Below are 21437 nucleotides of genomic sequence, written 5' to 3'. Positions count from 1 at the left end.
TATAAAACCTTTTAATTCTGATTTAACTCATCAGTAAAAATACGTTTTCTTCCCTATACCCTGCTCCAGATTTTGTCTATTCTCTGCCCCGATGTTACTATTGTATTTTGCTGTTGCTTGCTCTAACCTATAATCTGTGGCTAGAAAGGTGTACACACATCCCCTAAAGTGGAGGGGAGAAGAGAGCCAGGGCAGCCCACGTCCCCTTTAAAGGCAGGAGCGGAGCGCATCACGTGCCCTTTACCGTAATTCCTATTAAAATCATTTCATGTCTGGTTGCCTCTGCTAGCCCGGCTCATTTGTATTGTTTACAACAAGCCATTGCACTCGGCAGTTAGCAGTGGCTGAAGCCATGGTTACCGCTTTTTTTACATTCACTGCTTAAATGGAATGCAGCTCAGCTGCGGGCTCGCCGAGGAAAGGAAAAGCTCTTAGGAAAGCACAGTCCGGCTATCAATCAGCCTCACCCGGCAGAAATTAATCTTAGAAACAGAAGTATTGTTGCATATTAAAAATTCATGGAACCAGGAGCTCCCCGCCCCCCTCCCACCTTCTTCGTGGCTTTTTTATTAGTCAGAACTGAAATGAATTAAGAGGCTCCAACGTGTGCATCCTATATCCGTGCAAAGCTAGACAAAACGAGCATTTGCAAGGTCTTCATTTATTTTATTTTTTTTATTATTATTATTTAAAGCGTGGTCTCGGCTCTGAATGATTGGGAACATGATCTCTTACACCTTAAGCCTTTTATAGGTAACTTGCTGGCAGGAGGAGGGAGGGAGGAAGGTGGTTAGAAAGTCTCAGGATTAACATGCGTCGGCCGGCTTGTGTGTGTGTATAGTCAGTACACAGTAGCAGCAGCTGATCTGTTCACAGCTACGCCGGGAGAAGATGAACCCTTTACCACCTATGTGCCTCGGCATCGTGTTTCAGAAGAGCCAGTGTGACAGGATCAGAGAGCCTAGGGACTCTTGACAGCTTCACACCATCTAAATACAGAAAGCTTCCTTCTCCCCACTGGAGAGATATTTTCAGTTTTAGGAATCAAGTCATTTTGGCCTTGTCTGAAGTACAATCCCCGCACCTGACCTCGCACTTTTGCTGCTTCAAGTGGAAATTAAAAAGGGCGGGAACGGAACGGACCACGCTCTGGTCACAGTGGGTAACGCGCAGATGAGGCTAGTAGTAGGGCGGATTCACATAACTTTATCGCAGGAGTCACGACATTGTACATCTGTTACCAAAGTAATACCTAGAGACTGTTTAGAATAAAGAAGGCAAAAATTATAAATAGCTCTGTCGCTAGCTCCTCTCCAAATAGAGTCCTCCCCACCCTGGACTTTTGGATTGGGCAGTAGAAAGAGACCTAAAGGGGCGGAGTGCCCGGGTGCATGTAGCCGTGTATAACATGGCGCCGTACACCCGGAGCTCCCCACCACGCCCAGCAATGGGCAGCATCAGATGCGCGCGGTTGGGGCGGCGCAAATCTTCCCGCCACCGCCAGGCATCCTGCTGGGGGGAGGTCCTCAAAAGCGGGAGTTTTAAAACTGCAGCCAGTTCCGGGGGAGGAGGCCATCTTTGCTGGGTTCTGAGCAGTCCTACTACCTTGTCCCTACCTCCCACTGCCTACAACAGGCCTCTTACCTTTGGGAGGTGCTGACTGCGACTTGAAACAGGGGGGAGGGTGAGAGAGTAAAAGCCGAAGATTGTGAAACAATCATAGTGCATTTGCTGCCGGCTATGCGCTGTACAAGGGAATCCTCGGTAGCCCCAGCAGCAGCTCAAGACTGTTCAGCACAGCAAGCATAAGTCCTGCATTTTTAACCCTGCGACACCGCTTTTCTGCTCCTGCATTTTATATCCCTTGCCATTCTGCCTTAATCGGGACCTCTTGCTTTCATACGGGCACTGATACTGTTTCAGCCAGCACTGCTGGGAAGGGCGGGCCATTCCAGAGTGCTCTTGCCTTAAAGGGGCTTCACCATTATGCTGCCGAGTGCGAGTTAATTCATTGGGACATCGTTTTGCATGTGAGCCCTCCCGCATGAGCTTAGACAGACTCTACTGCTACTGTGCACATACATCTAGTCTGCTTACTGACTTGTCCGGATTGCATTCTTAGCTCCCGGCCCGTTGCGTATCGGGTTTCAGTTATGGAAGCAGATCGTGATGCAGGCAGAGCTGGGAAAGAAGATGAGGAACGGCGATGCCCTGTGATTGCTGAAGGGGAGGGGATTTCAGGTTGGTGAACCTGTATTGGATATGGCTGGTGGTACAGGAGAAGCCCTGCAAGCGCTGTCCTTGGTCAATATTGAGTAAGCAGATGTTACTTACTGTATGTTCCCAAAAAGGGGAAGAAAGCAGCAAGACCGAATGGCAGTACTAGCACAGCCCTGAGCAAGAATCCTCCCCAAAAGCAAACTAGGAGGAAGCAGGCTGCTGATGTCCAAACAGAGGAAGAACAATCTAGGAAACTGCTTGGGGGCAAAGGAGAGAGATATGCCTTTACCTGGTTATTCACCCACTTTGCCCAGTGGTTATGAGACTTTCTCACCAATTATGCAATCTTGCTTTTCTGGTCCCAACATTCAGACAGCTTCAGTTCTTCAGTCAGTGACTAGTACCTCCCAGGCCAGTTTGGCAGATCCACATATTTCTTCTGTCCTGACTGGTTAAGTGTGGTCAAGTGCCCCAGCGGAGGAAACAAGGGACAGTGGTAAAATATTTTTCAAAATCCAACGCTTTATTTCCCTAACTGCCTCCAGACTAGTTATGCTGTTATACCCAGCTTGGCTGGGGTATTATTCTCTGCCAGGACCCTCTCAGCCTCTGGCCCCAAGCATTCAGGGACCTATGATTCCTGATTTTGGGGGCATCTACTAGTCTACAGCACAGGGTTATAACCGGCATCAAGAACGACTGAGAGATGAAAGGATTCTACTGCCACATGTCCGTTGGTTGATGATGTCACCAATCACTCCTTCCCTCAGCACCATGAATAGTCCACAACCAACAGTACAATGACCCTCCTCAAAAGGCTTCTCAGGTACCAGTAATGTTTTTGCAATGCCAACCACACAACCAGATGACAATACCCTTACAGAGAGGGATAACACTGTACAAGCAAATGCATTATTTGCTGGAAATATGATAACCGGTGGTGCTATAACAAATAGTGCAGACAGCGTTGTACCTGTAGAATTGCAATCATCCACGCATGTGATATCAAGAGAGCCGCTTAATGGTGGCACCGTGCAGGGGTTACCTACTATTCTTACACAAGTGGCTCCTAGTTCCAACCAGGCTAGTTCCACAACTGAAAAGGATATAAGAAAGAAAATAGGGGAAAGGAAGATTATCAAACTAATGAAAATCATAATCGCCCCCCCAGCCTTAGCTGCCTTGCCCTATTTGTATCCAACACAAAAAACCACCGAGGTGGAGAAACAAGTTCCGCTACAAACAAGACAAGTCAAAAAAAGGGAGAGTAACATGATCAACAGGATTCTTTCAAGGAGACGTGAGGACGAAGTAAAAGTCTTTAAGTGATACAAAAAAAAAAGGACTCGACATGGCACCGTGTTTTGGCAAAGTGCCTGCATCAGGAGTCTAAAACACAGCAAATGAAAACAATAAATACAATCCTATAAAATTGTGACATTCATTACAAACATAACATATGGAGAAATTTCATGAATTTGTACCCATATGTAATGTTACCATAGTATGAGAACGAGTAAGTGAGCCTATAGGGGTGAAATAACATGACAAATGACAAAGTATACATCTGTGAAAATCTGAAAGAAAAGAAAAAGGTATAAAAGGAAAAAGACTAACCTGCGAGTGATTAAAATTTTTAAAAAAGGGGATTACAAGAGATCGAGTCTGAAAAAGATGTATGGGTAGCCAAATTACAAAGATTATAAATGACATCGAGATAGATGAAAAAACTACTTACATAGGGAAAAAAGAAGAAAATAACATGTACCTTTAAAAAGACTAACGATACTGATACACCATTGAAGCTCATAGCATCAGAAGTGCAAACTGGCGGGGTTGTTTACTAAAGGTTAGCTCGAGTTATCTGTAGCAGGGCCCATTTTATTCTTTACCCTGCTAGTAAACAACCTCCTAGTCTGTACTTTTTTGAAACAGTAAAAAAGTTATTTATGTTTGCATGATCTACACCACTCAGGCCCCAATGCACTGGTTCTAGCCAGTCTAAAACAAACGTTTACGTAGCTACTAATACACAAAGGGGTTTTCCATGGCTCTAACGTGTGCCGTTAGCAGCCACCGAGAACCCCACGCAAATGTATTATTATGAGCTCATTTGTAATCTAATGTGTATTCCAGAGGATGCAGAGCTCCAGAGCAGCCCTAATGTAATGAGCAAATTTTATGGCTGCTCTGGAGCTGTCGGAGAGGAAAGAAGCACAAGCAGGAAGCTATAAAGGCTGCGCTTCCTACCTCTCACCTCCTGGTGCCCCCCCTGAATTTTTTAAAAATTTCCCTGGTGGTCCACAACACCTCCCGCCCTACGTCTTGTTATTTCCCTGGTGGTCAAGTGGTCTATGACCCTCCCCCCCCCCCCCCCCCCCCCCGTGACCCCAGAACCTTTTTTAAAAATTTTCCCTGGTGGTCCAGTGGACAAAACCCCTCCCTCCTGCACCTGACCCACACCCCTGCCCCTCCCTATACCTTTGCAACAAGGTGGAGGGCCTGTCCGGAACAAAATGGTGGCACCCAGGCCCTGCACAGTGCATTCTGGGATGTACTGGGCAGGGCTAAACACCATATAAGGGACAAAGCTCCTTATGTGGTGTTTAGCCCTGCCCAGTGCATCCCAGAATGCACTGAGCAGGGCCTGAGTGCTGCCATTTTGTTCCGGGTTGGCCCGAGGAAGGAGCTGTTGCTCCTGCTGTCCTGTCTTTACCTTGTTGTAAAGGTAGAGGGAGGAGCGGGGGTGTGGGTCGATTGTGGGAGGGAGAGGTGTGTGCCTGTGCAGGGGAAGAGGTTTGATCCACTAGACCACAAAGGGGAAAATTAAAAAATAAAGTTCCGGGGCAATGGGGGTCGTGGTCCACTGGACCACAAGGGAATTGTTTTTTAAAAGGTTCCAGGGGCAAGGGGGGGGGGGGGGGTTCCAGAGAAAGTTTTAAAAAAAGATTGGGGGGTCAGGGTCCACTGGACCACAAGGGTAAATGTTAAAAAACAGTGTGGGGTCGGGGAGGTCCAGTGCAGTCAAATCCATTTGTCAGCTCAAATTCACAAACAGCCAGGATGCACAAAGGGGGATCCATGCAGCTCATTTGCATGCAATCCCATATGTGCATCGTTGGCTGTTAGTGATTTGCTAAATTTTAGCGAGGCCGCTGTATTTTACAGCTGCCTTTGTGCATTGGGGCCTGAGTAGTGTAGATCATGTAAACATAAATCAATTTTTTACTGTTTCAAAAAGTACAAAGACTAGGAGACACTCAAGGAAGCTACATGATACTACTTTTAAAACGAATGGCATTCTGCATGCTGAAGGTAAAACAGTCAACATGGTCACATGAAGATTTTTGGGGATTGAGTTAGATTCAGTTGCTGTGGTCTCTAAGTTGCCAGAAGATCAGCTCAACAAGGTTAGAGACTTAATATGGACCTTGTCCAAAGAAAAGATTGCCTTGCGTGATCTGCAGTCTTTGGTTGGTAATTTAATTTCACACGCAAAGTGGTAATGATGGACAGAACCTTTTTGCGCAGGCTGGCAACTGCAACATCTGGAGTTCATAGGCCCTCTCACTATGTTTACATTTATGGAGAAAACCAAGGAGTGGGGTGAAGAGGATGGCCCTTCCGAAAACATAAGGGAGACTGGGTGATCCTTGTACACACATCTAAATGCACCGTGTTTTAGCGCTGGGGTCCTTGCCTCAGGAGTCTAAAAAATACATATAAAATGATACAATATTAAAATAAAATGTCATCAACCACAATTATATAAGATTTCAAATGAGATAAAATGTATTTAAAAAAGCATAAAACATTAGAAAAATAAATGAACAAAATAACCAGCTTGTTTGCATAACTCATCAAAAGAAAATATATGAAAGAGCATTTAGATAAAGGGCTAAAAACTATATAATGGAAAACAAGTGTACTCAACACTGATAAACACAGGGCATTGTATCTAAAAGGACATAGGCAGTTGGATTATGTACAGCCATGGTAAAACAATGACACAAGGTCTGGTAAAAAAAAAAATCTTTATGTTCCAATAGAAAAAATAAACTTTATGTGAATGTAACAGTTGACACTCCAATTGATAAAATATCATTTAAGTAGATGGGTACAGGCATGTGAATTATACACAGATATGTAGGTCAAAATCAAGGAGACAAACAGGCTTATTTTTGAAAGAGAAGGGCGCCCATCTTCCGACACAAATCGGGAGATGGGCGTCCTTCTCTCAGGGTCGCCCAAATCAGCATAATCAAAAGCCGATTTTGGACGCCCTCGACTGCTTCCCGTCGTGGGGACAACCAACGTTCATGAAAGTTCACGGGGGTGTGTCGACCCATAGCGAAGGTGGGACTGGGGTGTGCTTAAGGTAAGGGAGCTATGCACCTGGGAACAATTTCTGAAGTCCACTGCATGTGAGGGGGACCAGTGCACTACGAATTCTGGCTCCTCCCACGACCAAAGAGCTTGGATTTGGTCATTTTTGAGATAGGCATCCTCGGTTTCCATTATGGCCGAAAACTGGGGACGACCATCTCTAAGGTCAACCATCTCAACATTTAGGTTGACCATCTCTAAGGTCGACCTAAATGTTGAGATTTGGGCGTCCCCGGCCGTATTATCGAAACGAAAGATGGATGCCCATCTTGTTGTGATAATACGGGTTTCCCCGCCCCTTCGCAGGGCCATCCTGCGAGGACGCCCTCATGAAAACTTGGGTGCCCCGTTCAGTTATGCCCCTCAAAATGTAATCTAAAAATTGTGTTTATGTGAATGCATTCGGCATTAATGAACCCTTCTACCGAACAGTAAAATTTCAGTCCCTCACCATAACAATATGGTATACAAAGACTGACCTTGTTAAAGATGTGTCCTAAATGTATGCAACTGTGTAAATGAAATTCTGTAAACAAAACAAAAAAACCATGGGTAAGACATAACACTGTCCAGACAAATGGGAAAGAACATAAAAGCAATGCAAAGGGGGAACCAACAGTGCGAGGAACAGTGTGAATATTAAACCAATTGCTAAAATTAAAAATGCACAGTGCCTCAGAACAGAGGTGTGTAAAAATATATGGAGTCAGACCATAACAGGATAGTGAGAAAATAACGTAGTCAAAAGTACATGGTCAAAATAAATATTGTGTGCAAATGTTACAGGTGAGCAGGATCTAGACATACCTTGGATAACACATTCCAAATCACAAAAATAATTTATCGAGGAAAACCTTCCAGTGTAACCAAAGAGTAAAGTAAGAGTAAAAAAGAATACATTTTGATGTACTGGGATTCAGAAGTAAATTATGTTCATGTAACCAGGTAGTTATCTTAGAGAATTCTGTAATCTCAGAAGTGGAACAGCTGCCTAGTCTACAAAGGATTTGAATGTCATCGGCACATACAAATATCGTAAGTTCAAGTATTTGCGCTAATTGAAGAAGTGGTGCAAGGAAAATGTTAAAAAGGAGAGAGGATGGAGCCCTAGGGGACACCTGAAACATAATTGAATGATACAGAAGTTGAATTATTGAAAGATACTGTGTAATGTCTATTTGTTAGATATGAAGTAAACCAATCTAAGGCGCTATCTGATAAGCCAATAGAACGAAGACATGAGAGTAGTATGGAACGGTTCACTAGATCAAAAGCTGATGAAAGATCCATAGATAGTAAAAGTACAGATTTACCTTGATCGAGACAACAGTAAAGAAAACTAGTAATGCCAAGGAATGTGGTTTCTATACTGTGATGTTTGAAACCATCTGGTTGGGATGAAGAATATGTGTTTTGTGGACAAAGTCTGTGAGTTGAGAATGAACTGCAGATTCAGTGATCTTTGCAGTAAGAGGGAGGTTTGTTACTGGGCGATAATTATTGGGATCTGAAAGGAGTTTGATAGTATCTTTGACTTTGGGCCGAATGTTGGCAGTCTTTCAATAGTCGGGAAGAAAGCAGGAGGATAGACTGAGGGTTAACATGCTTTGAAAAGAGTGCAAAGACAGCTTAAATATAGAGAATGGGATTGGGTCAGAAGGTGTTGTAGTCTTTTTCATAGCATTAATTAGTATCTCTAATTCTAAGGTAGGTTAAATTGACTGTACTACATGGAACAGTTGAGGCAATTGGAGGTGAGAGGGAAGTTGGGGTAAGTTGGGTAGGTAATGTGTGAAAGGTGGAGGTTTTGTTCGTAAAGTGTGAAGGTAAGGTCTGTACTGAAGGCAGTGTCATTGGGGATAATGGAATAGAGTGATAGTAAGAGAACGTGCTGTAAATAATAGCAGAAGTCGGAGCGTTGATTAACTTATTTATTTTATTTATTTATTATTTTATTGCTTTTGTATCCCACATTTTCCCACCTATTTGCGGGCTCAGTGTAGTACACTTTTTTTGCAGTGGAAATTGCAGATTTGTAAGATTGATAGGGGAAGGGTGTTTACGCCATTTAGATTCTGCCTGCCTAAGTTGGTGTTTCAGAAGTTGAAGATCAGTGGTATACCATCATCTACATAAAGTGGACTGTGGATTATTAGATTTAGATTGCAAAGGGGCTAGAGGATTAATCATGGAAGAGAGCTTAGAGTTCCGTGTCTGTTTTTGATCCTGTAGAATAAGATCTGAAAAAGAGGAAATATCTAAGCCAGAATGAGACGTTGAAGTAATAGTTGTAAGGTCATGGAAAGAAGTCTGATGGATTGAAATTGAAGGCAGTGGTGACTGTATAGAGTAGTTGAAATGGATTAATGAGTGATGTGACCAAGGACGTTTGAGAAGGGAGGAGACGTTTAAGGAGGTATGTTGCTTAGGGATGCTCAGAATGAGGTCCAATGTATGACCTCCACAGTGTGTTGGACCTTGATTGAGTTGAATTAGGATAAGATCAGAGATGATGTCAGCTAGATAATTGGAAAGTGGACAAGTAGGGTCGACTAAGTGAATGTTGAAGTCAACCAGTATAGTGGGTTGCAATGCATGTAGACAAAAATCTGTAAGAACAGATTGTAAATGGTGGAAGGAAGAAGAGGGGGTGAAGGATGGTATAATAACAAAACTTCTGATGGAAGAAAGTTCTGAAGATGAAATGTAAGGTATTTAAGTAGGGAAGAGAGGTGACAGAGAAATTAGTCAAAGGCAGGTTGGAGGAATAGAGGACAGCTACTCCACCTCCTCGGTGGTCATGCCAATTGGAATAGAGGTAGCAGTAATTAGAAGGTGTGGCTTGATTAAGATAAGCTGTGTCTGAGTCTGATAACCAAGTTTTTGTAAGGAAAAGCAGATCTAGTTTATGGGATATAATGAGATCGTGTACCAGGGATTGTTTATTGCGGACAGAGCAGCGAGTCAGAAGACCGACTGATAAAGATAGAGTAGTACTGAGGGTGAAGGGGAGAAGAAAAGAGATAGAATGTAAGAAAATTGTCTACCTTGATTCCACTTTCCATCGAGGGAGATGAACTTGGACAGGTCAACAGCCCCAGAAAACTGGAATAGGCGCAGCAAGGCACATGCTGAGAAGAAGTAAGAATAACATAGCAAGATAACGAGGAGGATAAAAGAAGTGAGGTGACTAGGATGCATACAAAGGAGCAGATTGGCACGTCTATGCGGTGTGCGCCATAAAGGAGCTGAATAAAGTAGGCACTAACAGTGAATGTCACTAAGGCCTTCATAAGCCTCTAGAAATCCTCCCCGTCTCATCTGCCCGCAACCTCGGAGTCATCTTCGACTCCTCCCTCTCCTTCTCTGCGCATATCCAGCAGACAGCCAAGACCTGTCGCTTCTTTCTCTATAACATCAGCAAAATTCGCCCTTTCCTCTCTGAGCACACCACCCGTACTCTCATCCACTCTCTCATTACCTCTCGCCTTGACTACTGCAACCTACTCCTCACTGGCCTCCTACTTAACCATCTATCCCCCCTTCAATCCGTTCAGAACTCTGCTGCGTGTCTTATCTTCCGCCTAGACCAATATGCTCATATCACCCCTCTCCTCAAGTCACTTCACTGGCTTCTGATCAGGTACTGCATACAATTCAAGCTTCTCTTATTAACCTACAAATGCACTCAATCTGCAGCCCCTCATTACCTCTCTACCCTCATCTCTCCTTACGCTCCTACTCGTAACCTCTGCTTACAGGACAAATCCCTCCTCTCAGTACCCTTTCACCACCGCCAACTCCAGGCCCCGCCCTTTCTGCCTCGCCTCACCCCATGCTTGGAATAAACTCCCTGAGCCCATACGCCAAGCCCCCTCCCTGCCCATCTTCAAATCCTTGCTCAAAGCCCACCTCTTCAATGTCGCTTTTGGCACCTAACCATTATACATCTATTCAGGAAATCTAGACTGCCCCAATTTGATTGACTGCACTTTTTGTCCTTTAGATTGTAAGCTCCTTGAGCAGGGACTGTCCTCTGTGTTAAATTGTACGCGCTGCGTAACCCTGGTAGCGCTTTATAAATGTTAAGTAGTAGTAGTAGTAGAAATAGCTAATAATTTATCTGATTTGTCTCTCAAACCATACTGTGCCAGCAGTCTTTCATTTCCCTCAAGTTCATTGTGGCAAGACAATATGCCCTACCAATGAGTGACTGTGTTTTGCACACGTCACCGCATTCAGCCCCTTCTGATTTATGCAAATGAGAAGTTGAAATGAGTCCCTGCCCATGGCCCTGCATTCCCTATAGGTTGCTGCCGCTGAGAAAACAGTTTTAAAAACTTTCTTCCCTTTCCTCCACCTCCTTCTTAGAACTTGTGATCATCGGTTACATACACTTCAAGGAACCCACCGGTGGATTCTCTAAACAGGAATGCTGCTTGAAGAAAGAGTAAAAATAAAACAGACAGCTTCCTTCTGGTTCCCTTGTGTTTGGTTATGAGAAGGGACTGCACCCAACCTGCCTGCCAACTTGATTATGAAAATAAGTCTTTTCTTGGTACTTCTGCTTTAAAGAGAGAGAGAGAGAGTTAACTATGAACATGCCTGTACACTGTCACCCCCTGTGAGACACCCTCAATACTTTTTCCCCTAGTGTATTTTTACTGCTGGAGATAAAAGAGCAGTGGTATCAGCACTGAAATATTCTAACAATAACCAGGGTGGAAAAAATGACTGCTCTATCACTTTTTAATAAAACATATAAAAGGTCCAAAATGGTGTGAAAACAAAATGCCATTTTTTTTGTCATTAGCTATAATAAGCAACATTTGTTAACCTTCCCTATGTCCTCAGATTCCATGGAAGGCTGATAGAATTACACTTCAGTCCCTTCTGCCTGGATTTAATGCTAGGCCACTGAAGAATGCACAAATATGAGCCCTGAAATCATTATTTCTATAAAGCATCCTTTAAAGCAGGGGTTCTAAATTCAGTCCTCAGGACACACCTATCCAGTCAGGTTATCAGGACATTCACAACAAATATGCATGAGATGAATCTGTATACACTACTTCCACTGTATGCAAATTTATCTCATGCATATTTGTTGTGGGTATCCTGAAAACCTGAATGGCTAGGTGTGTCGCGAGGACTGGGTTGACAATTCCTGGTTTAAAGATATGGTTCACTCAGCCAGATAATTACTAATTTGACATGAGACTTTGGGGAGTACACTCCTGAGCATTTGCTTTTGAGTCTGAAGGATGGTCCCCTTTTAGTGGGTAGTATTCAGTTAGAAGAACTGCATTACAAATTTTTGTTACGTATGTATATACATCCTTCTCAGGCAAAAAAAATATAGGTATGTCCATAACGGGGGTCTGTGTCAAATGTGGCCATCCGGATGCCTCTTATCGACATTCTATCTGAGATTGCCCTCCCATTTATGACTTTTGGACTAAAATTAGGCTTTTTTTGGTGCAGTCTATCTGCAGAACTGGGTGGTCATGCCACAGATGTATATTTGGATGACATCACTGGCATTCATGAGGACAACCGTAAAATAGTGGCTGCCCTTATGGCGAAATGCTGTATTTTGTTGCAGTGGATTCATCCCACCCCACCCACTTTGACACAATGGCAAAACCTTATATATACATATTGCTCACCATGTAATGCCTTACTGCAGAGGAGGGTGGCATGAAGCGCTCCATACTTACAGGCCTTTCCAACCAGAGTCCAGTCTGCTTTTCTTACTACTTTGATCTTGATAGGGGATATGGAACTTAGAAGGAGGGAGGGAGGAACTTAGGGGGGGGGGGCTTTGAAAAGTTTGTTACAATTCAGGTGCTTTTCTGTAACAGTTCTGGTTGTGCTTTTCATGTTTGAAATTACATTATTTGGTTGTATTCTGTGTGACAATAAACATATTTTGAAATCAAATAAAGATATGGTTTGTTTCAAGAGAAAGCCTTGCTCAAGGCCTCATTCATTAAGGTCTTTCTGCTTGAACATTAGGAGTGTGCACAGCCAAAAAAAACCCCAAAACATAGTAACATAGTAGATGACGGCAGGAAAAGACCTGCACGGTCCATCCAGTCTGCCCAACAAGATAAACTCATATGTGCCACTTTTTGTGTATACCTTACCTTGATTTGTACCTGTCCCTTTCAAGGCACAGACCGTATAAGTCTGCCCAGCACTATCCCGCCCCCCAACCACCAGCCCCACCTCCCACCACAGGCTCTGGCACAGACCGTATAAGTCTGCCCAGCACTATCCCCGCCTCCTACTACGTGCTCTGCCACCCAATCTCGGCTAATTAGACTTCATTTTAAACAAATGTTTTACTGTTTTCCTCTTCATGGTTTTTCACACTTTTTTTGCATGTGCAATTGTACGCATGTTAATTTTTAGGTATATGTACGTAGAAGCAATTTGTGTACATTTAAAATTTTTAGACAAACAGAATATACACTTATCTGCTACGATTGGCTCCATGAAAAGATTCTCCAACCATCCCCCTGGAGAAAACTGTGGATTGGATTGGATTCTATTCCATATCCTCAGTGCCTGGAAGGTGCATTCTGTCAAGGTTTCTCAGGGACAGCCTTTTAAATTACATTAGATAGATTTCAACACTGTAACTACCCTCCCTTTCTTTCTCTAAAAGGCCTGTCCTATTCCTCTCTGTCTCTATGCATGCGCTTCAATATATGCTCTGAAAAATTAAAATTAATCCAGATCTCTGACAATACACTAAACAACCGAGACACTGCAGCCTTACTTATGACTTTCTGATGGCCATGGTGGATGAATGGCCAGAAATGATAAATTATTAAATGAAATAATGGCTTAATAGAACAGTAAGCTTGGTTTACAACACAGCTGATTTAAAGTCATAAAAACCCTGTGTGTAAATGTTAACTCGTGGCTGACCATTTCAGATGCTATGTATTATTTAAAAGTATTTCAGTGGGATGTTGGTTCTTCGTTAATGCAGCTTTTGGAATTTAAGTATGATACTCAAAACTCCTTTAGTTCTCTAAGCAAATATTCTGAATGACACAGTATGCACAGGCTCAGTAGTTTTGTTTTCAGGATAACGTTGATCCAGTCCTGGTTTTACCCCTTTCCTTGCATTTTCTTATATTCTTTGACCACTATTCAAACTATCCTAACTTTGGTGTCCTTTTACTACGAGGTGCTAGGCATTAACGCGGGCCTAATGCAGTTAAAAATGGAGTAATGTGTGCCAGTGGCGAAGCCACAGGTGGGCCTGGGTGGGCCAGGGCCCACCTACTTAGGACTCAGGCCCACCTAACAGCAGCACTCATTTAGCGGTAGCTGGTGGGGATCCCAAGCTCTGCCAATTGAAGACCTCCCCCTGATTGTGCTGAAAACATTGCTCTCCACTTCAGCAGTCTGAGCTTCCTAAGCTGGCACCTGCGCATGCTCAGTTTTCGGCACATGCCTGCTGCAGGCTGCCAAGGTGGAGAGCAGTCTTTTTCCACCAGCTGAGATATATTTTTGTTGGTGGGGGAGGGGGTAGAACACTTGGTGCCCACCCACTTCTTGTCTAGGCCCACCCAAAATCTGCAGTCTAGCTATGCCCCTGATGTGTGCGCTCAAAGTGCGTGCTAAAAATATTCTTAATTTTTGAGGGGGCTTGTCAGTTAACTCATCTACATTACTGCATGCTAACTGGTTGCCACAAGGATACTGCATGAGCCCTTACCACCTACAAGATGGGTGGCAATAAGTGCTCATACAGTAATTTTTAAAAGTTGGCACATGCTATTGGCAACATTAGTGCATACCTACTCACTACAATTGAGCGTCAGCTAGGATCACTATACTAACGTAATCTCTTATCAAATCCTAACTCTGAACTGTGCATATGATCTACTAAAACAGAGAGGAGAACAGACTGCAGTGAAAGTCGCTAATACCACGGACCCTGAGGCAGGACGAGAGAGAAGTACCGAAACCTTGGCCAGTGTCGGCCGTGGAGAGGACAGACCAAGCGACAGCAGTTTTGAACACAGCCAAAAGATAAGTGCCGGTTTGATTTATTATACAAGACAACAACTGGTGGAGAAAGAGACTTATTAAGGAGGTTTTTTGCCTATGATGACAATGAGAACTCCGATAATTAAAGAGCTATACAGCCAAATTAAGGAGTCTGTTGAGGCATTTTCCTCCATTTTAGTAGATCATATGCACAGTTCAGTGTTAGGATTTGATAAGAGATAACATTAGTGCATAGCCACTAATACTAAAACTAGAAAGTAGGTCATTTTATGGCCATGTTAAAAATGGCCCTAACACGCTGGAAAGATCCACGTAAGGGTGCACCAAGGCCAGTTTATACTCCTAACTTTGCCTCTTTGAAAATTTACCATGGTAGAGTCTATAATTTTACGTAAGGACATAAGAATAGCTATACTAGACCATCTAGCCCAGTATCCTGCTTCCAACAATGGTCAATCCAGGTCACAAGTACCTGGTGGAGACCAAATTAGTAGCAACATTCCATGCTACCAATCCCAAACAGTAACCAGGAACACCATCAATAAGAACAACCCCACGTCCCCTGCATTGAGGGGCCACAGCCCTAACTCCTATGCCACATATGTCCCCCTCATTCTATAGTCTTGCACACACATTTTCATGCTTTGCACACACAGGTTATAGAATACTGCCAGTTGGCTAATTAGATGCAATTAACACTAACAATCAGTAATAGGTGATTATTGGAGTTCATTGGCACTAATTGGCCCTAATTTGCATTTACACGTATAATTGCATTTAGGTCCTATTCAATAACGTCAGCGCCAAGTACTAAAGGGCCAGATTGTGTAAATGGCATCTAAAATCTAGATGTGTCTGATTAAAGCGCCTAGCGCTACTGTATATAATGCAATTCAATTTATGTGCGGTGTATAGAATAGTGCATAGGACCAGGGAACGTGCCTACATTTAGGTGCAGCCATTTACGCCACTGAAAACCAGGTGTAAATACCCACACCTAAATGTAGGCACGTTCCCCCAAATTCTATAACAATGCATATAGTTTCGAGTAATGCCCCTGGCACGCCCACGCTCCTCTCATGGCTGCACCCCCTTTTCAACTACGCATATTAGAATTTATTTGTACCTGTTTCTAGAATACACCTACATCTAAAAAGAAGTGCACATAAATTCCAACTATTGCCGATCAATGATGATGATAGATTATCAGCCAATTATCATAACTGATTGGCTCATCAGTGTGTGGCTCAATCGAGTAGTGTGCGTAAATTGACTGCGCGCACAAATAGAATCTAGGGGATAGCGTGCAGCTATGTGAGGAGCGTAGCACTTGCACACTAACTTTTTACAATACTGTGTTATGCAAGTAATTAACAACATTTAAAGAAACCAACAGATCCAGAGATAAAATCCACACAATGTCTTTATTAAAACAAAACCTGACATGATCCATGTTTCTCACAGGAGCTGTTTCAGGAGTACAGAAATAAAAATAATCATAAAATTATATAACCACACAAAACATAGTCTACAAATTATAAAACATGTAGGGACTGATATTCAGACTGTGGGAGTTAGATCAGCTAACTCCCGTGGTTGGCGCTAAGCCCGGATATTCAATGCCGGGTCATTTCCGATGACAGGCATTGAATATGAGGTTTATTTTTGGCCAGTTTAAAGAAAATTGGCTAAGCTGATACTGAGCACTAGCCAGCTATCTTTAAACCGGCTGAAGATATTCCACGTTTTCATGCGGCCAAATATGGCCATTAAACTGACTTTAAAAATCGGCAGATAGCCGGTTATATCGGGTAATATATCCGGCTGGCTGCTAACCAGCAATATTCAGCTGAAGATAGCCAGTTATACCCTGCTGAATATTGCCAGGTGCCGTTCCTGGCTGGTTAAATGGTTTTGAATCTGGGGGGGGGGGGGGGGGGGTAAAGTGTAAGGGATCCAGATCCTTTTCTTTCTTTATTGTTTGTTATGAGTGTCGAAAATTAATTTTCTTTATTATGATTTGGTATATCTCATATATACAGTATGTGCATTTAATATATTTAAAGAGTCTTTTTAATGGCTGCAAGTATATACAACTATATCATCTGGATCCCTGCTGGTTTCTTTGTTGCAAGTGTTGCAGGTCTGAAATGCCTCTGAAATACTGTATTAACAGCATTTAGGCATGAGCATTTACACCATCCTTTGACATGGTGTAAGTGGTTGTGCATAAAGTTATGCGAGTAAATGCCAACACGCTAGCATTCTATAACAATTATGCATTATGGTTACCACGCAGCATCCTAGCACCTAAGTTTAGCTGATCTTTATAGAATTACTCTCTAAGCTCTTAAATTTAGGAACATAAAAAGTGGGTGGCAATAGGGACAGATTTAGGGAAAGGTACCACCATTACCATCCTGAAGAGAAGTATGTGTTAACTTCTGATAAGGATTGGGTTATGAAGTTACTGTTGGTCCTCATGGCAATTTCTGCCACTCCTAAAATGTTCCGGAGGAGTGTTTCTTTTGAAATAATCCTATATAATAATTCTCACCACCAACGTTCTAATCGGGAACTGCCTGTGTCTGTGGTCCTTCGGAGTTGCTGAGCTAGGCTCCGTAGTCAGGTTGACATCACTCACAGCTGATCCCCCCCCCAGCACTGGCACGCGCAAATTAGCCATCAAACTACACAGCACAACAAAGAACAGGCTCGCGCACATCAGCTGACACTCAACCTAACTGTCAGAGCAGCACGCGGAACTGGATCATGCACTTTGACAGCCCTTCGCGGCTGAACTCAGCCCGCCCGCTCTCCCTCCGTCCACAACTCGCAAACCGGCAGGAGCACAGCACAAGTAATGTGCAGGCAAGGAATACGGAAATACGCGGAACAACTGGCAGGGAGTGGCGGAGAAGGAAGAGGTGGGTGTGAAGGAAAGAAAAGTTGACAGTGAACAGATATACAGCGTGCGCCACTCAGCTGTCCAGCGCCCTAACTGTCAAAACTCTGCACGCTTCAACAAGGAGACACGGCAGAAGCACAGCACAGGTAACGGGCAGGCAGGGGGAGGAGTAGGCAAGCTCAAGGAGAAAAGTGCCAGGGAGCGGCGGAGGAGGAGCAGCTGAGTGTTTAGGAGAAAACAAGATCAAATGAACAGACAAAAGTTAAAAAACATTTGCACACAATCCAAAAACGTAGCACGAGGGAGGAAAGGAGGCAAAGAACATGGAACTGCAAGGGGGGAGAACCGCGCCCCTCAGCTGTCCAGCGCCCTAACTGTCAAAACTCCGCACGCTTGAAAATGGAGACATGGCAGAAGCACAGCACAGGTAATGGGCAGGCAGGGGGAGGAGTAGGCAAGCTCGCAAAGGAAGTGCCAGGAAGCGGCGGAGGAGGAGCAGCTGAGTGTGTAGGAGAAAAAAAAGAACAAATGAACAGACAAAAGTTAAAAAACATTTGCACACAATCAAAAAACGTAGCACGAGGGAGGAAAGGAGGCAAAGAACATGGAACTGCAAGGGGGGAGAACCGCGCCCCTCAGCTGTCCAGCGCCCTAACTGTCAAAACTCCGCACGCTTGAAAATGGAGACATGGCAGAAGCACAGCACAGGTAATGGGCAGGCAGGGGGAGGAGTAGGCAAGCTCGCAAAGGAAGTGCCAGGAAGCGGCGGAGGAGGAGCAGCTGAGTGTGTAGGAGAAAAAAAAGAACAAATGAACAGACAAAAGTTAAAAAACATTTGCACACAATCAAAAAACGTAGCACGAGGGAGGAAAGGAGGCAAAGAACATGGAACTGCAAGGTGGGGGGAGAACCTGGAACTAAGAGGGAAGGAAGGAAGGAAATAGGGGGTACCCTGCAAACGGTAGGGAGAGTTGAAACCTGGAACTGGGAGGGGGGGAAAGAACACAGAACTCGCAGGGAAGGAGGGAGGGAGGGAAAAGGGGGAACCCTGAGGCTGCTATGGCACTAAAGGAGGCAATGAACCTAGACCTGGGAGGGGGGAAAACAAACCTGGAACTCAGAGGGAGGGAGGGAGATAGTGGGTACCCTGCAACTGGGAGCAGAACCCTGGAACTGGGAGGGACGGGGGGAAGGACCTGCAACTCGGAAACAGGGAGGGAGGGAGGGGGGACACCATGGCACTCTTATTCTCACACACACTCTCTTTCATTCTCACCCACACTCTCATTAACACACACAAACTCTCATTGCCACACACACACTCTCATTGCCAGACACACACTCTCTCTCTCAGACACACTTGCACACAGACTCACTCTCTCTCTCTCTGTCACACACACAGACTCACATATTTACTAACACTCTCACACACAGTCTCTCACACACTCTGTCAAACATACACACTCCAAGGAACAACCTTGCTAGCACCCGTTACATTTCTTACAGAAACAGCCTTTTTACTCACTCACTCTCTGTCTCTCACATACACTCTCTCTGACACACTCTCTGTCTATCACACTCTATCTCTCTGTCACACACACACAGTCTCTATCTGTCTCTCTCTCACACAGACAGTCTCACACACACAGACACTCTGTCTCTCACACACTCTCTCTCTCTCACACAAACACACACACACACTGTGTCTCTCTCTCTCTCATTCTCTCTCTGACACACACGCTCCATCTCTCACACACACTCTGTCTCAAACATACACTCCCAGGAAAACCTTGCTAGCGCCCGTTTCATTTCTCACCGAAACGGGCCTTTTTTACTAGTTTAACAATAAAAGGATGATAGTTTGTAATACACAAAACACAAGAACACATCCTCTCTTATATAAACTACAAGATACTTAATGTAATATTATAATCCTGTGGAGTGCAAAATATGAGAAAGGGAAAAAGCCTCTGTGGCCCAACCTCCACCCTACATATGTTAATAGGGTAAAGAGGAAATAGATAGGTCCAACTTTCTTCAACGGCATAAAATCCCCTTTACTCTTATATCTTGCTAAATAATGACAGGTAGGTAGATGCTACTTATTCATTTGTTGTAGAGAATTAATGATGTGAACTTATTCAGTGCTGCTACTGCCCATGAATTTGTCACTCATTTATGCCAACATTTGCAGAGTGCGTTTGCCTTTGCCCACAAGAACCTGGAAAGTAGCACTAGAGGTAGAAAAGCCTGCTATGATCAAGGGACTACCTCAAAGGAATACCAAATTGGCAACAAGGTATTTGCTGCCACGGTCCTACCGTGAGGTGGCGATGTCTGAGGTCAGGGCCGGCCTGCTGGAGCGCTGACAATGGAGGAGGAGTCTTTGGCTGCATCCACTGGCTCACGCTGTCGGCACGTGCAGGAGCCATTTCGGTGTTTAGATGGGCCGGCATCTGTATTGGATGGCATCAAAGCCGCCTTAGGTTGCTGTCTGCCGGACAGCTGTGGGTCCTGAGATGTTGCTCTTTTTGCCCTTGTGCCATGTGAGTGGGTTTCAGTGCAGCTTTGTGCCTCGTGTGTGTGTGTGTGTGTGTGTGGGCATGCTTTTAGCCCTTGTGCCATGTGAGTGGGTTCCATTGCAGCTTGGTGCTGCTTGTGTGTGTGTGTGTGTGAGCTTGCCTTCATCCCTTTTGTTGTGTGAGTAGGTTCCAGCTCTGTCTGGTGTTGCTGTTGTGTGTGTGGGTGTGGGTCCCCCTGAGCTCGTGTAGTGTGTTTAGGTGTGGGGCCTAGTCTTGTCTGGCCTTACCTTGTATGAAGTGTGTCGGCTGCTTGTTTGTTTGGGCTGCCAGCACCTACATAGCTAAGTGGGCAAATTGGGATAGATCAAAAGCTGTCCTAATTCAGCCCGCTTAGCTATGCAGGTGCTGGCACTGAATATTGGCTGGTATCTGCATAACATTGGCACTCACATCCTCTTTCATAATAAAACTCACAACTACTATTATTGGGTAATTCCTTGGGCTTTCTTAACTTTTATTTTTCCTTTTTTAATCCCCGATCCCCCTCCTCCCTGATGCAGCTCCCTCCAGACATCCTCCCCCAGCCTGCGTCAGTAACAACCCCCCCCCCCCCCCAGAACATCTCTCCCAAACCTCCCTGGACTCAATAGGCCCCCCTGTACCTATCTCAGTGGTCCAGTAGGGATGATGGGGGCAGAAGCAAACCCCACTTGTTCCCTCCCCTAGCGGTAACATTTTCAAAATGGCTGCCACGACCTCTCACGGCAGCCTTGTGGTACTACAGCATTACCTTACTTCATATACCAGCATTTTTTACACATAGGAAACACTACTTTGTCATGCAATACAGTAAACATAAAGGAGGAGATTCTATATATGGCACCTAAAACATCGGCGCTGAAATCAGTGCCAACTAAGCATATTCTATAATGGCACTGATTATAGAATACACTTAGTTGATATCTCAGCACTTAAAACTAAGTGTATCCATGTACATCAACAAAAATGTAGTGTAGATTCCAGCATATAGATTTAGGCGCTCTGGGCCATGTTCTATAACTATGCGCATAAATTTTGGAATGCCCACGAAACTCCCATTTCCCCACCCATAACCACGCCCCTTTTTGCATGCGCATGTTAGAAGTTCAGCACACTTTGTTACAGAATTCGCTTACCGAGTTGTGCGAGTAAGTTCTAATCAGTGCCAAATAGTGCTCATTATTGCTTATTAAGAGCTCTTATCAACGCTGATTAACTTGTTAAGTCAATTAAGTTACATGCATTGTTTTAGAATCTGTGTCGAAATCGGTGCGGTTCTCTAGGCGGGCTATATAGAATCCAGGGGAAATTGTGTACATGAAGGAAAG

General features: G+C 44.2%; 1 protein-coding gene across 3 annotated transcripts in view; it reads right to left on the bottom strand.

The window, feature by feature from the left end:
* Positions 1-21437, bottom strand: part of ESRRG (estrogen related receptor gamma) — a 1192991-nt gene that overhangs the window by 1110993 nt on the left and 60561 nt on the right. For 2 of the 3 annotated variants that reach the window (XM_030196025.1, XM_030196029.1), the window contains exon 1: positions 1645-4253. The exons of the other annotated variant lie outside the window; for it this stretch is intronic. The gene's annotated coding sequence lies outside the window, so the exon portion shown is untranslated. Of the gene's footprint in view, positions 1-1644; positions 4254-21437 lie in introns of those variants that run through there. 3 annotated transcript variants of the gene reach the window in all.

This window comes from Microcaecilia unicolor, chromosome 3 (assembly GCF_901765095.1).
Source record: "Microcaecilia unicolor chromosome 3, aMicUni1.1, whole genome shotgun sequence".
Lineage (NCBI taxonomy): Eukaryota > Metazoa > Chordata > Amphibia > Gymnophiona > Siphonopidae > Microcaecilia > Microcaecilia unicolor.
The sequence above is the reverse complement of the archived record's forward strand: the minus strand, read 5'-3'. Positions and strand labels throughout refer to the sequence as shown.